The sequence below is a fragment of the Zootoca vivipara genome, chromosome 11 (genome assembly GCF_965207765.1).
Source record: "Zootoca vivipara chromosome 11, rZooViv2.hap1.1, whole genome shotgun sequence".
In the NCBI taxonomy this organism is placed as follows: domain Eukaryota; kingdom Metazoa; phylum Chordata; class Lepidosauria; order Squamata; family Lacertidae; genus Zootoca; species Zootoca vivipara.
The window spans coordinates 33158864-33173622 of record NC_142594.1 but is presented as its reverse complement, the minus strand read 5'-3'; the positions used below and the strand labels follow the sequence as shown (position 1 = coordinate 33173622).

At 42.2% G+C, this 14759-nt stretch overlaps 1 long non-coding RNA gene across 1 annotated transcript; it reads left to right on the top strand.

Moving 5' to 3' along the window:
* The first annotated feature begins 8575 nt into the window (after positions 1–8575).
* LOC132592864 (uncharacterized) lies at positions 8576–12209 on the top strand. Its single transcript, XR_015946391.1, has 3 exons — positions 8576–8719; positions 9186–9253; positions 11848–12209. It is a non-coding gene; the product is annotated as an uncharacterized LOC132592864 (long non-coding RNA).
* Positions 12210–14759: the final 2550 nt, after the last annotated feature.

Genomic DNA, 14759 nt, shown 5'->3' with positions numbered 1-14759 from the left:
GAGAAACAATAGGGGAGGTATTAGCATGCTTGCGAGAACCAAAGAAATTGCAGAAGTAGAACATGTTGCCAAAAGGTGGCATCTACCACAAAGCAGCCCAACAAGACGTGCATTCTCAGTAGCCAAAGAATATTGGCCACATTTGCAAACCAGAGAAACTATCATAAGCATCACACATACAAGTATGCATTGTGACCTCTTCTATTGGCTACAATAGAATATTATTTTCAAGCATAGATTCACTGGGGAAATGGGCTCCTGAGGGTGCATGGGAAGGCCTCTAGATGCATGTGCATTCACAGGAGCCACATTGGCAGCCCCTGGGATAGGTTGTAGATCAAATATAGAAAGAGAAACTAGGAAAGGAGAGTCAAATGCCCTGCTTGGAGAGCACAGCTATCTGGAACTCTGAATAGGCACTATCCTTGGAGTGATTATATATTGCTCATTTTGTTGTAGATCCCACAAACTTTGTGTTGTCCTCCTATTACACAATTTAGAATGTCTGTTGAAAGTCACATAAGTGAACTTTTGTAAAAATCAATTGCCATTTTCTGAATCCTTGATACTCGTCCTTCATTTAGTCAGAATTATATACAAAGTGTTTTGTTTTATGTTTCCTTTTAAGCAGCTACGCTCTCTAGGACTATCAAATTGTGCATAAATGCTGTGGGATTTTTTTTTGTTCAAAATTTACTTTTGTAGATATTTGAAGCTAGATTTTTATGATTTCCCAGGGTGGCTGGGTGGGTGTTGCAGCAAAAATAATGAGTCTTCGGTATCTTAAAAACCTGCTGTGGTCCATGAAAGCTTATACCATAATAAATTAATTTTTAAGGTGCCACAAGAGTTTGCTGTAGATTTGAACACTACCTGGAGCAATTTATTAGATTGTGGCATGCAAATAATTTTGATATAATAAAATATATAGCATATACTGTACATTACAGTAATAATATACTTCCATGTCATTGTGCAGCAGCCTGTTTAAGCAAAGCAAGACCTCGTTGCTCTAGTTTGTCAGTGGCTTTTGAGAACCCACAACATAGGCTGGTTTGCAAACCAATCTCAAACCATTGATTTGGCCCCTTGTGACTCATGCTATATGAGATCACATAGGTTTGGAATTGAAAGCAAATGGATTTGGCTTGCCATCTGAATGCAGACATAAAGGCTGAGTAATGAGTTCTCATTGGAAATCCCTTGTGAAAGTAGGATGAATGCAATGGAAAGTTTTCTTGCCTTGTTCCAATGATGTCTGACATGACAGCTGATCCTCTTAACCATCACAACCATCCTAGGTTACAAGAGTGCAATGATCCAGTGACCGAGCAGGGACTTTAGGTCTCCCTACTTAAAGCTGATGTTGTCCATTATCTCACACTTACTCTATTTTCCCTTCAGAAATTATTTTTCATAATAGAGTGTCTCTTATATTTTCTCCTTTGTAGTTCACACATTTTCCAATTCAGTGTTTATGAAATACAAAGGCTGCAGTCCTCAGTATACTTACCTGAAAACAGTGTGACTGGCTTCTTGGTAAACCAAATTGGGACACTGCACTGAAAGTACTAAGTGTGGATGCTCCCTTCCCCTATTCATCTCGTAGCACATAGAAATACAGAATCATGTTGCTCATCCTTCCACCTCGGCATTGTAAAAATATTTACTTCTAGGAAGGATATTCATGTGAGCAATAAATTTTGTTTGTCCAACAGTAACTTCAGAAAAGGCAGCATAGAAGCATTTCAAGTCCGGCTATTAATATTCTGAAAAACAGTTAATATGGTGGAACAAGGGTGCAAAACAATTTTGAATCAGTGTTAATAGTGCCTGCAAGTAGATTGTCCATGAATGGTTCTCTCTGAAAAATAAGCCATATAATGAGGAGCTCATGTGTGTAAGCTGTGGTTGCATAAGCTGTTGTTGCCTGGGGAAAGAGGGGGACTTGGAAAACCCAAAGTCAGACATAAATAGCATGTGTATTTTTGGATATAGACACAGATTTGCCTCTTAATTTTTTCATCTACTGAGTTCTAGCAGCTAGATTTATTCTACATAGATGAATGAAGTGGGAAATGTCAAAACATTGGTCATTTTTTAAAACATTCCAAAAAAACCCTCTTCAAACCACATAGAGATTTCTCAGGAGACAGATGAGGTGATCAGGCACTCCCATTCTTTAAGAACTTGCCATAGTTTGCTGTGGTCGACACAGTCAAAGGCTTTTGCATAGTCGATGAAGCAGAAGTATATGTCTTTCTGGAACTCTCTAGCTTTCTCCATAATCCAGCGCATGTTTGCAATTTGGTCTCTGGTTCCTCTGCCCCTTCAATATCCAGCTTGCACTTCTGGGAGTTCTCAGTCCACATACTGCTGAAGCCTGCCTTGTAGAATTTTGAGCATAACCTTGCTAGCGTGTGAAATGAGTGCAATTGTGCGGTAGTTGGAGCATTCTTTGGCACTGCCCCCCTTTGGGATTGGGATGTAGACTGATCTCCAATCCTCTTGCTATTGCTGAGTTTTCCAAACTTGCTGGCATATTGAGTATAGCACCTTAACAGCATCATCTTTTAAAATTTTAAATAGTTCAGCTGGAATATCATCACTTCCACTGGTCTTGTTATTAGCAGTGCTTTCTAAGGCCCATTTAACTTCGCTTTCCGAGATGTCTGGCTCAAGGTCATCAACCACACTACCTGGAGTGTACGAGACCTCCATATCTTTCTGGTATAATTCCTCTGTGTATTCTTGCCACCTCTTATTGATGTCTTCTGCTTCTGTTAGGTCCTTACCACTTTTGTCCTTTATTATGGTAATCTTTGTACGAATTGTAATATAAAGTTACAATTCAGTAATATCTGGAGGGCTGCAAGTTTCCAGGAGGGCAAATACCAGTCACTGAATGACTAAACTTATCAGAAACTTACAGTATATATGTGTTTTTGTTGTTAGGTAGCAATTGAAGTCATGGAGTTGGAATGTATTAGAAGGTCTACCTACCATCTAGTCTACCTGCTTGCTGTGACTGCAGACTATCCAGTGGCCTGCAGGCCTGCGTACTCTTAACTACAGAGCACAGAGCGCTCCATATATATAAAGTGAAGCTTCACGTTGCAAGGCAAAGGTTGCTTGCTAGCCTTTCTTTCTAACTTGGAGGAAATAACACTGCTACCCTGAATAATGTACTAAAGTGCTGGAGTGGAAAGAGGTACAATTCTTGCAATTTGATAACATCTATTTGTAGCAATCCCAGCAGCTCAAAGGAAGGGGAGAAACATTTCCAAGCTCCTACCAGAGTTTGGGTGGGGGAATACTATGTCCTCCTTGGTCCCAGCGATCCCCAGCTGTGGGGCTAGAGTAGAAACTACAATATGTTGTTGAGGAGAAGCCCTTGTGGAGTTTGCCCCCCATCACTGTGGGGGTGGCAGCAGGGTGTTTTGCCTCAAGTGCTGAAACACCTTGGACAGCCCCCGATTTCAAGTTCCTCATAAAAGCTATTCTAATTTTTCTAGCCTCCTTATTGGGAGCCTGTCATCTGTCACATTTAGGTCTGAACAAATTTATTCGTCTGCCTTTTGTAGAATAAATCCTTTTTAAAATCCCATGTTTTGCCTGCCCAAAAATGGAGTTATCGGTCTTTATTACTCTTTCATTCTCAACTTGACTGGGCTAGGATGCCTATAAATAGTCAAGCAACTGGTCTTCCATAATCACTGCTTACAACTCTGATCACAGCGACTGACAGTGCCTCATCTCCATCTGTTGCAGGGAAGGCCCAAGACATTTTGGCACCTGAGGCAAACGAAAAATGATGTCCCCACCACCAGGGAAGAAGGGTTGAAGATCATCAGAAATAAGGATGTAAAGATGTACATAAGGTTCTAGGAACAAATTGGGGAATCAAATCAGCCTCACCCAATGGTTGAAATGAGAATCAAAGGCAATCATGGAGGGGAAAGGAGCCCACTCTATGAATCATGTTGCCCAGGAAACCCTAGAGGGCAGCTTCTGTTATTTCCTCCCTCAGGTGTGGGAAGAGACAAGCAGCATCTATTTACAGCAGCGTTTCTCAACCGCTGTTCCGCGGCACACTAGTGTGCCGCGAGACGCTGGCTGGTGTGCGGCGACGTGCGGCGACGAGAAGGGCGATTTGCATTGTCACGTGCCTGGCGGCAGCCAATAATCAACACTGACCCGCCGGAAAGCAATATTTCCTCCTCTTTCCCAAAGCTCAGTGCAAATGACCCACCCACAACACTGACCCACCGGAAAGCAATATTTGGCAAGTGTTTCTTACAGTCATAATTATAATATAGGGCGGCACAGAGTTAAATTTTTTAACTTTTTTAATGGTGGTGTGCCTCGTGATTTTTTTCACGGAACAAGTGTGCCGTGGCCCAAAAAAGGTTGAGAAACACTGATTTACAGAGAGGTAGTCGCCCTATCTTGCCTCGTGTGTGCGAACCCTGATCTGTCGTATACACCTGAAGCCTTTTTGTCACATTTTTAGAACAGATCTAGACATCAGACACGCTTGTGGGCATGAAAGTGCAGGTGAGTTCCACTTTCTTTCTCCATGCTTGGTTTAAATATCTGGAGCTGGGCAAAGTCATCTCTCTTTGTAGGGAGATGGGCTTGCACTCCATTGTGGAGTTATCAAGCCAATATTCTCACAAAGGAAGGGTTGTGGCCTCAATGCTGGACATTCAGAACAAATGTAGGAAGTGCATTTCCCTCCTACCCCTTGTTTCATACACTTTGACCCTACATGGAAAAGTAATTTTCTAAGCATCAAGTAACCAACAGAATAGTGTTGTATTCATCATGTGAGGTTTTGTGTGTGTGTGTGTGTGTGTGTGTGTGTGTGTGTGTGATAATCTTCCCCTAAGATCAGGGCTGGCCCAATACATTCTGCTCAGGGTGCTGATACCCCTGCCCAGTTCTACATAACAGAAGCTGACTAGACTGCCAGTTGAACTTTGCTTCAATGCTAGGGATGTGATTACATCCTCTGTGAACACCTGGGAGAGCATAGCTGATTACAGGGCCCAGGAGGGGCCATATGGGGAGAGTGAAGCCTGGCTGGGGGCTCAGGAGGAAGAGCCAGGAGTTGCTACAGCTGCCCAAGGTGGTTGCTGCACTCTCTAATGGTAGGGCTGGCCTAGCCTAAGAACAATAACAATGAACCTCATTGAAAAACGTACCCAGGTTGTCTCGCTCTTTTCCTAGAACATATCAAACTCTCTGTCGGTGACACAGATGGTCCGTGAGTCGTTTGGGAGGCAAACGTTGGCAGCCTGATAAGCTCAGAACAATGTGCTGCAATCTGGAACAAATTGTCAATTTTTAAAGATAAGGTCAGAGAAACTGCTTTCAAAAATGTTGTGATGGTAGCGTCTTACACCTTCACAATCCACCATATATTTTATCAATGAACTGTGAGAGGTGTTGTAATATATCTCACATCATGCAATTGCTTCTGTGGTCTCCTAGGAGGATCCAAAGCTCAATGAGGAGCTGAGCTCAGACCACATGTTTGGTATGCAGAAGGTCCCAGGTTCAATTTCCAGCATCCTCCAGGTAGGGCTTGAAAGAGGCCTGTCTGAAACCCTCAAGAGCCACTTTCAGTCATTGGTAATGCTGAGCCAGATAGATTTGAGTTGGTATAAGGCATCTTCCAGTATGGTCCCAAGTCTTCTACGAAATTAAGTACCGATAGCAATAAATCCTGAAGTGGTACTTCTAGGCATCATTCTTGATGAGCTCCAGCCAAGCAGCATTTATTGCATAAATATTTAGCTATGTGAGTCTTTGGCCGGTCAGTGCAGCTTGTTCAGGACTTGTGCAGCCCTGAAAAATAAACCCATGGCTGCTTGGTATTTACAAGCATGGGACTTTGTAACTATGGAAAATTTGCTCAACAAGTTCAGCTTTCCAAGGGCTGGGCCAGACTGAAAGCTTTCTGAGTCAAATTGCACCATTTTCTTTGTTTCCTTTTCAATAAATCTCACTTGGTGCTGCAAGTTTATTGTACATATTTTTTAATCGATCTGTACTACTGCTCTGTCTTCTGAGATTTGTTTTTATTGTCTTTAATTTAAAAAGTTAACTACTTGACATGTAGCTGTATGTGTTTTGGAATACAGTACATGCAATTTTTCTGTATCTATATCTATACACACACACACAACACACACACACACACACACACACACACACAACACACACACACACACACACCGGTGTGTGTGAGTGTGTGTGTGTGTGTGCATATTGCTATATTATAAGTATGTAAGAAATTAAAATGTAAAATGGAATGCCAAACTTGTCTCCCTTCTGTGGCTCTGTGATGTCTTGTTGCCACAGTAACAGAAATTACAGCTTTTAAAAACACAACAAAAAATTCTGACCTAGAGAGCTACAAGTAGGTCCAGATCTATGTCCATAATTTTTGTATTTCATTTAGTAATGATGATCATCAGTAAGACCTATGACCTGACTTACTGTTCTTCAGATTCACGGTCTTGGAAAGCTTCTAGATCCATCACAGTGCAAGCAATTGTAACTATCTTCCCTGGTTGAGCTACCTCCTCACAGACCAAGGGTGATTCTAGACTATTGTTATATTCAGGTGGGATTCAATCACACATCAGTGAGTTCAAGCTGTGAATTGTAGCTTAGGAGGAGGAGGTCTTGCACAGTCCCCAAAGATTGGACTTTTGTGATGACTGACAAAGTGACTGACAAATGCAGCAGGAAATGTTGGGTAACACTTGCTTTGATCGTGTCATCTAACCTCCCTGCAAACAAATCAGGATAACTGCATGATAAACAGGTTGTCTGAAAGCACTCCCAGTCCAGGCAGTGTAAGCCATTATTTATTCCTTACATTTTCATCCTGCCATTCCCCTAAATTGCTCAGTATGGGATAAGTTTCTGCCCCGTCACCACTCTTTTACCCTCACAAGCACCCTGTGAGGTAAGTTGGGTTGAGAGATTATGACTGGTCCAAAGTCACCCAGGGAACTTCACACATGAATGGGCATTTCAAGCAGTGTCTCCCTAAGTCATAGCTCGACAGTATAGCCATCAGGCCCATGCAGAGGCGGGGGGGGGGGCAGCTGGGTACACTTGCCCCAGGCCTCAGAGGGCAAAGCCTGCCAGATTTACTGCTGTCATGCCAATAACAAAACTCCTGCCCTGGACTTCAGATGACATGGGGTGTGTGTGTGTAGTTACACACATGTTGTTGTTGTTGTTTAGTCATTTAGTCATGTCCGACTCTTCGTGACCCCATGGACCAGAGCACGCCAGGCACTCCTGTCTTCCACTGCCTCCCGCAGTTTGGTCAGACTCATGTTCGTAGCTTCGAGAACACTGTCCAACCATCTCGTCCTCTGTCGTCCCCTTCTCCTTCTTCTTGCAGTCCATGGGACTCTCAAGAGTCTCCTCCAGCACCATAATTCAAAAGCATCAATTCCTCAGTGATCAGCCTTGTTTATGGTCCAGCTCTCACTTCCATACATCACTACTGGGAAAACCATAGCTTTAACTATACGGACCTTTGTCGGCAAGGTGATGTCTCTGCTTTTTAAGATGCTGTCTAGGTTTGTCATTGCTTTTCTCCCAAGAAGCAGGCGTCTTTTAATTTCGTGACTGCTGTCACCATCTGCAGTGATCATGTGGATCACACACATATTGGGCGTGCCTAAAACAGTCACTGTCTGTAGAACATTATATTGTACTTGGTTTCCAGAATCCACATTGGTTCTGTTTAAAAGTGCTAAACCTGTCCTTTACAACTCTGCGTCTCCATAGCGGTGGACACTTTTCTTGCATGCAGTGACAATCTTTAATAAAAGCTGCTTGTTGCCTTCAATTTTACACCACCTGTGCACAAAATATAATAAACACAGCAGGCAGGGAGATAATTATAGTGGCTGCCTGATGCTTGTGGTACTCAGTTTCCCTTGAGGTACATAAAACTCTGAACCTGATTATTTCCAAAAAGTGCTGTAAGTACTTTTGCAGGGTAGAGAGTGATAGACTGGGATTTAGCGATTAGTGGATTTTTAATTTGTTTTGGTACACCGTGTTTTGTTTTGCTTTTACTCATTTTGTTGGGTGTTTTAAAAGTGCTCTGATCATTCCTCAGCTCTCGGAATAGTCAAGCAAAGGTCATGTTTTCTTTTTATGGCACAAGAATAGTCACTGGCTGCCTGGGATTTTTGCAGAAACACTCATTTTATCGATTTTTTGCTTGTCGGAGACATAGTAGATGATACTGAAATTTAATTTAAGCTTTGATCTGCTGCAAATATATATATATATATATACTGTGCTTATTTACTTGGCACTGCCTTTGAGATTACATAGCCTTTGCAAAAAGACGTGATGTGAAAACCTTATAGGAGGGAATTAAAGAGTGTAATCCATATGGAATCTCCTGCCCTTAGAAGGTAACAGCCTGCATATTGTGCATTACAATGGGGCTTGCAAAAGAGAATGTCCTGGTGGATATGCTCGAAGTAATTGCATTTCTTTTATCTGTTTGATTAAAATGTTTAAACAGGAGCGAGGAACCTCTGCTCCAGGACACATGTGACTTCCCAGACCTCTCTACATCGCCTCAGGCCATACCCTGAGAACATCTTGGCTGTCTCTTAGCGCAGACCCAGGTCAAGGAGCCTGAGCTTCCACAGCCTCCAACCCATGGGTAGGCAAACTAAGGCCTGGGGGGCCGGATCCGGCCCAATCACCTTCTAAATCTGGCTTGTGGATGGTCCGGGAATCAGCGTGTTTTTACATGAGTAGAATGTGTCCTTTTATTTAAAATGCATCTCTGGGTTATTTGTGGGGCACAGGAATTCATCCATTTTTTTTCTTTTTTTCTTTTTTTCAAAATATAGTCCAGCCCCCCACAAGGTCTAAGGGACAGTGGACCGGCCCCCTGCTGAAAAAGTTTGCTGAACCCTGTTTTAATGTGTTGTAAACTGCTTGGAATTTTTAAATTAAAAAGATAAAGCGGTATAAAAGGAAGCTGATAATAATAATAATAATAATAATAATAATAATAATAATAATAATAATATCTCTCACTCGCTCTGCTCTGCACCCTACTTGAGAGTTTGCCAGGCTGGAATGAGAACTTGAATTGCAACAACACCTCTTTTTTGCCTCAGTGGACAGATGTGGACATCTGCGGGAGCCTCTGACTTTGTGTGACTGGAATGTAGCTTCCTGTACAGAGGTAAGAGACAAACTCGCTGCTCCACTCCACTCCACTCCACTCCATTCCACTCTTGCATCTGGACATGTGGTCCCAGAGGGAATGCAGCCCCATTGCTGCCTTCAACTAATACCAAGGCAGTGTACAATAGAACAATTCCAAATGAAATAGCGATTCAGAAATAATTCAATGTGGATCCAAACGAATGATTTCCAGAGCATGGGCGTACCCAGCGAGGAGCAGGGGGGCCGCTGCCCCCCTGAAGCAAAAAATAAATAAAAATTAAATGGTTATAAAGTGATGAAACGAAACAAAATTAGGTAGGGCGATGGTGAATAATCAGTTGTTTACCACACTGAAATGGTGTAAAAACCGAGAAGTATCTAGAGCCACCTAGCGACTGGTAGAGGAATCTATGTCAGCCAACCATTGGAATTCAAGGGAGGGAGAGGTCTCTAGCGGGCTCTAGCAGAGAGAAGAGGGAATCTTCTAGAGGGATCTAGTGAGTTCCGCATCACTAAACTGAGCCGCCCGCCGCTAAACTGAGCCGCCCGCTATTAGTTTACTTTCTTATTTACATTTAGAAGACATTGAGGCTGCCTAAATGGATATAAGAAACTGGTTCCAAAAAGGTAAGTTAAGTAATTTCTGTTGAAAATTAAATTTTAAAGGGTAAAGACCTGGCTCAGAAGTACAATGGTAGAGGACAGACTGTCAAGGAAAATCAGGACTGGATTGAAACGAAAGTTTTGAACAAGTTTTCTTCAAACCCAAGAAAAATGATATTAGTATAAGACATGTAACTAGAATAAAAATTAAGTTTTTTAAAGCAAATAATTGTAATAACTACCGTAACAAAGCACTGCTATAATTATATATAATTTTCTTAAAATTTTGATTTCATTTGCCTTTTCCGTGCTGAAAGGTCACAACCTGAACGGCCATGGCTTGCCCCCCCCCCTAGTTTTGATCCTGGGTATGCCCCTGTTCCAGAGAATGCATTCTGTTTGGTAAATGGGCCTCCGTGTAGCTCATAATATATAATGAGCACACACAATCAATGTCAAATTATACACAATGTCATCCATGCAATAAACTCCACAACTCGACTCTTGTAAAGTGCGGAGTCTTACAGCGTAAGTTATTATGTAATTGGGTGCAACTATAAAACGTAAAACATATCTAACAACAACAGCCTCCTGAAAAGTTCGGTGTGTGTGTGTGTGTGGAGAATTACCTGAGCATTACCCATGTTTTATTTTGGCTAAGGTGCTAGTAGGAGCAGGCTCCAATGGACTGACACCTGGCTGTCCTCCAATGGAACAGAGCACAGTCACATTGGGATGAGTTTTCCTGAGCACAGGGAAGTAGCATGTCCTGTGTAAGCATGGTGACAACCTTGTAAGCAGTGCTATTTTTCTAGAAAAAAGAGCTGCTAGAACTCGCCATGAATGCCTCCCTTGTTCTCTTATAATGGCAATGGTGCCCACCTGAGAGGTGTTGCCAGAACTAAGTTCCGGCTGAAAAAAAGCCCTGTTAATAAGACAGATCAGCATTAATACTGTATCCCTATATCGCAGATACCGTAATGAGTTGAAACTGAGTAGTGGCTGGTTTTAGGGGCACCTATGTGTGCTTGGCTTATATTTTTAACTGAGTGCTTGTAACTGACTGTCCTTTAATAAAATCACTTTCCAATTACTATACTTCTCTTTGTATAATCAAACAAACATGTTGTGTTAAATGGTATAGGGCTTGGTGAGGGTGAGACTAATAGGGTCTAGTAACTTAGTTTTACACAAATCAGTCATTGGAGCATTCCTGATATATTCACTGCCTCCTGTGCTAGTGAAAGAGCTTTAGCCGCCGTCTAATTCTCAAGCCGAACAGTCTGATCTTTTCAAGGTGAGCAAACTGGTATAAACGTATTTTCCTTGGCTACGGGAGAGATTTATGAAGCGTTTACACTGAGCTGTCAGGTGGAGTCCTGACAAGGTTATGCCTTCCTGATCAGGTGCTATTCTTGGCAACTTTCCCCTTCTACAAAGGATATTTCAGGGAGCCCTCATTGAACAGTCACTCATCCTGAGTACAACTGCATTCCTAATGTAATATCTCCGAGCATTAGACTCAAAGCACTTGAATATGATGAATAAATATTTAATTCTATTTATGCTACTAACTTATGCACAAGAGGCGCAGTCTATATATTTGAGCAGAATCAGAATGTAGCTGTAGTACATTGCTATGAAAAAATAGCGAGACCGACCTGCATCTTTTTCTTGGCTAAGGAAATAGAATATCTAGTTCCTTGCTTGGAAATGTTTTTCCAAAGAGGCCAGGAGATAGGGTGGCCAATTTCTCAACTTTACAGGGGGCGGGAGGGATCCTCTGTTTGCAGAGTTGGTATAAGGCATCTTATACCATCAACAGTTAGCCTCTGGACTGAGCACACAAGCCACTTGTTCAGTCTTCCCCACTATGGTGACATGGGCTTTATTTCTATTTAAGCAATAGTAGTTGTTTCCAAATAAGCATCTGTATGCACAAATTAGCATATGCTAATTTTATTCGAATTTGCACTCCTTTTGTGATGATGCGTTTCCTCTCTTAAGCCAATGCCTAAGTGACCATTGTGATGGCTGCCTTTGAATCTCACCACAACACGGGCAACAGGACAGTGTCTTGCATCCTACCAGAGGTCTTGGCACACACAGTTTTGTCTTCCAACTCCTCACTCTATTCCCACCACCAGCATCCCCACCTGAAACATCCACACTTCACTCTACCAAACAGCAGGGCAGGTGTTGCTGTGACAATGCTGTATATATGTGGAGCATTTAACTGTGTTTTTGATTGTTGCATTTTCATTTGTTTTTGTATTTAGATATATGCTTGTATGTATATTGTAAATCCCTTAGAGAAGATCACTACGAGGTAGTTATTATTATTATTAATAAAAAATCTATTTGCATTTCATTGCCAACAGCTACACTGAATTGTTATGCACCACATGGTACCAAATAGCTTTTAAAAATCTCCCACCTCTGGGCTGGCGTTTTCCTAGGTCGTCAGGCTTCTCCTAGGAGTCTTAGTGTATTCTGAAGAGGGTCCTGTGCTCTTGCTATGCTTGATAGGCTCTTCATTTTCAGAATGACTCAGCTTGACACAGTGGCAGGGTCTGACCTCAAGGTTTGCGCCAGGAGAATTCTTCCCCGAAAGTCAGTCAAGGAGATGTTGATGTTAACAGACAGGAGGATTTTTGCCCTTCTCCTCTCTCTGCTCCTCAAGTATATACAGTACTTGGAAGTTGCACTGGGCATAGAGCTTGTAGCTAATTGTCTGTCCCTTGCTATAGTATTTTTATTTTTTTAAAAAAAACACCCTTTCCTTGTGAACACATTGCTTTGGGGAATGCATGAATGCTGGTCTCTTTTAGCAGTTTGAATGTACTGTATAGACCAGGCACCCCCAAACTGCGGCCCTCCAGATGTTTTGGCATACAACTCCCATGATCCCTAGCTAACAGGACCAGTGGTCGGGGGAAGATGGGAATTGTAGTCCAAAACATCTGGAGGGCCGAAGTTTGGGGGTGCCTGGTATAGACACTGACAATTTCCACATCTCATCAAATCTGTAAGTGAGATGGATGAATTTTAAGATGCATGTGTGGAGGGAGGGAGGGTTGATTGACATCACCCCTCGTCATGCCAATTTATTGTAATATACAGATAAGATCATAGGACCCAACTCCTAGGGGTTGAGGTCCCTTTGCCCTCCAATAAAATGTGTGCCCCCCCCAAGTTGATGGTCATTGCCATTCAAATGGTGTATGTGCACCTTGACTTGTTTATGTGGGGTGGGGCTTACCTGCCCCCCCAATACGTTATTCAAGTTGGCACCCCTGGATAAAACATTTAATAAATCTTAGATTGCTTATGAAGTTGCAATGCTGAAATTTTCAGAAAGTAGATAAAATTAAGGCTTCTTGTCAAAGGAGGCTTTCCAGGTGTGTTGATAACATGACCCTGACAGTCACAAGCCAAAGTCAGTCATGGGATGACAATTGTGCCCCCATGCTGATCCCTGCTAGTCTCAACAGCCAAGTAGTTAGTGTCAGAATCAGTGTAGCTGATGCAGGCAAAAAAAACAAACCCCAATTGCTATACAAAATCTGGGCATCCCTGGGTACCTCCCACCCACCCATGCCCGCAGCTCCCCACAACATTTCTGGTTTAGTGCTAAACTGCAACTATGGCAAGGGAAGACTGGTCAGCAAAAAGCTAAATCACAATAAACTACGAAGCTACATTATCAATCATTTGGTCTGCATTCATGCAGCCAACTTATTGCTCTATAAACTGATTCCCCTAACATTCAGACACCACATTTTGGGGTGATTCTGACAGCGCTGGTCCAGGATATTTTGCTCATTGGGGCAAAGGATAGTTCCTTCCTCCCACACCACCTATTTTGCATATAGAAGCCAACCAAATTGGTACGGTAGTTTATTTCATTTATTTAGACAATCTCTTTACCACTTTGTTAGCTAACACACTTGATAACTAAAAATTATTTCTAAGTGGTGTACAGCAAGCTAAAACAAATTTTACAAACATACACAATAAAACCATTAATACAATAATAACTAATAAACATCTATATTGCTATATCTTCCCCATCCCTCTCCCACAGTAAAGGTAAAAAGTTCATAAAATGATAGCCTTAGTGCCCATACAGCTTTGGGTTTTGTTTTCTCTGCAGGTATTATCATAAAGCAAGATAAGGCTGCTCTGTTTCAGTGGCATTTGGCCATTGTGGGTTATATTAATAGCATACAATCCAATCACTCACTGTGAAACTTTAGAACAGGCTGGAGATATCAGTATATTGAGCATGTACTGTCTGGAGTCCTATAAGGCCTTCAAAGGCAGCTCCTTTTCTCAACGCTGTCCAAGCTTGGGAGAGCTGTGCTGCAAACCACACTAAGAGGCAAAATGCTACAGTGTCCTCTTTTTGACCTAGTGTAGGAATCTTAAGTCTTCATTATGGAGACACTCCTGACATTTACAGCGCCTGTGCCAGCACTATAGATAACGGAGGCAGTAAACCAGTTCTGTTCCATGTTACTGTTCCAGGTGCAGCTTCTCAGTCCCACTGACCTTGCCTGGCCAGTGGTGATCATGCTGTGTCACCCAAGCCCGAATCTGGGAAAACAGGAAGCTAAGATCATAAAAACATACCCTCCAACACTTCTCTGATGAAAATAGTGACGTGCTAGTCAACAACAACAACAACAACAACAACAACATTTATACCCTGCCCATCTTCTGACTGGGTTACCTCAGTCACTCTGTGCGGCTTCCATCATAAAAACACAATAAAACATTAAAGATTAAAAAAATTCCTGTACGAAAAACAAGAAGGTAAATAAAAAGTGGGAATTCCAAAGTATTTTCTCCAGAGCTGATGTTGGGGGCACATGGAAAGTTGCAGAGAGAAGAGAGGAAGGGAAAATTCCACCCCA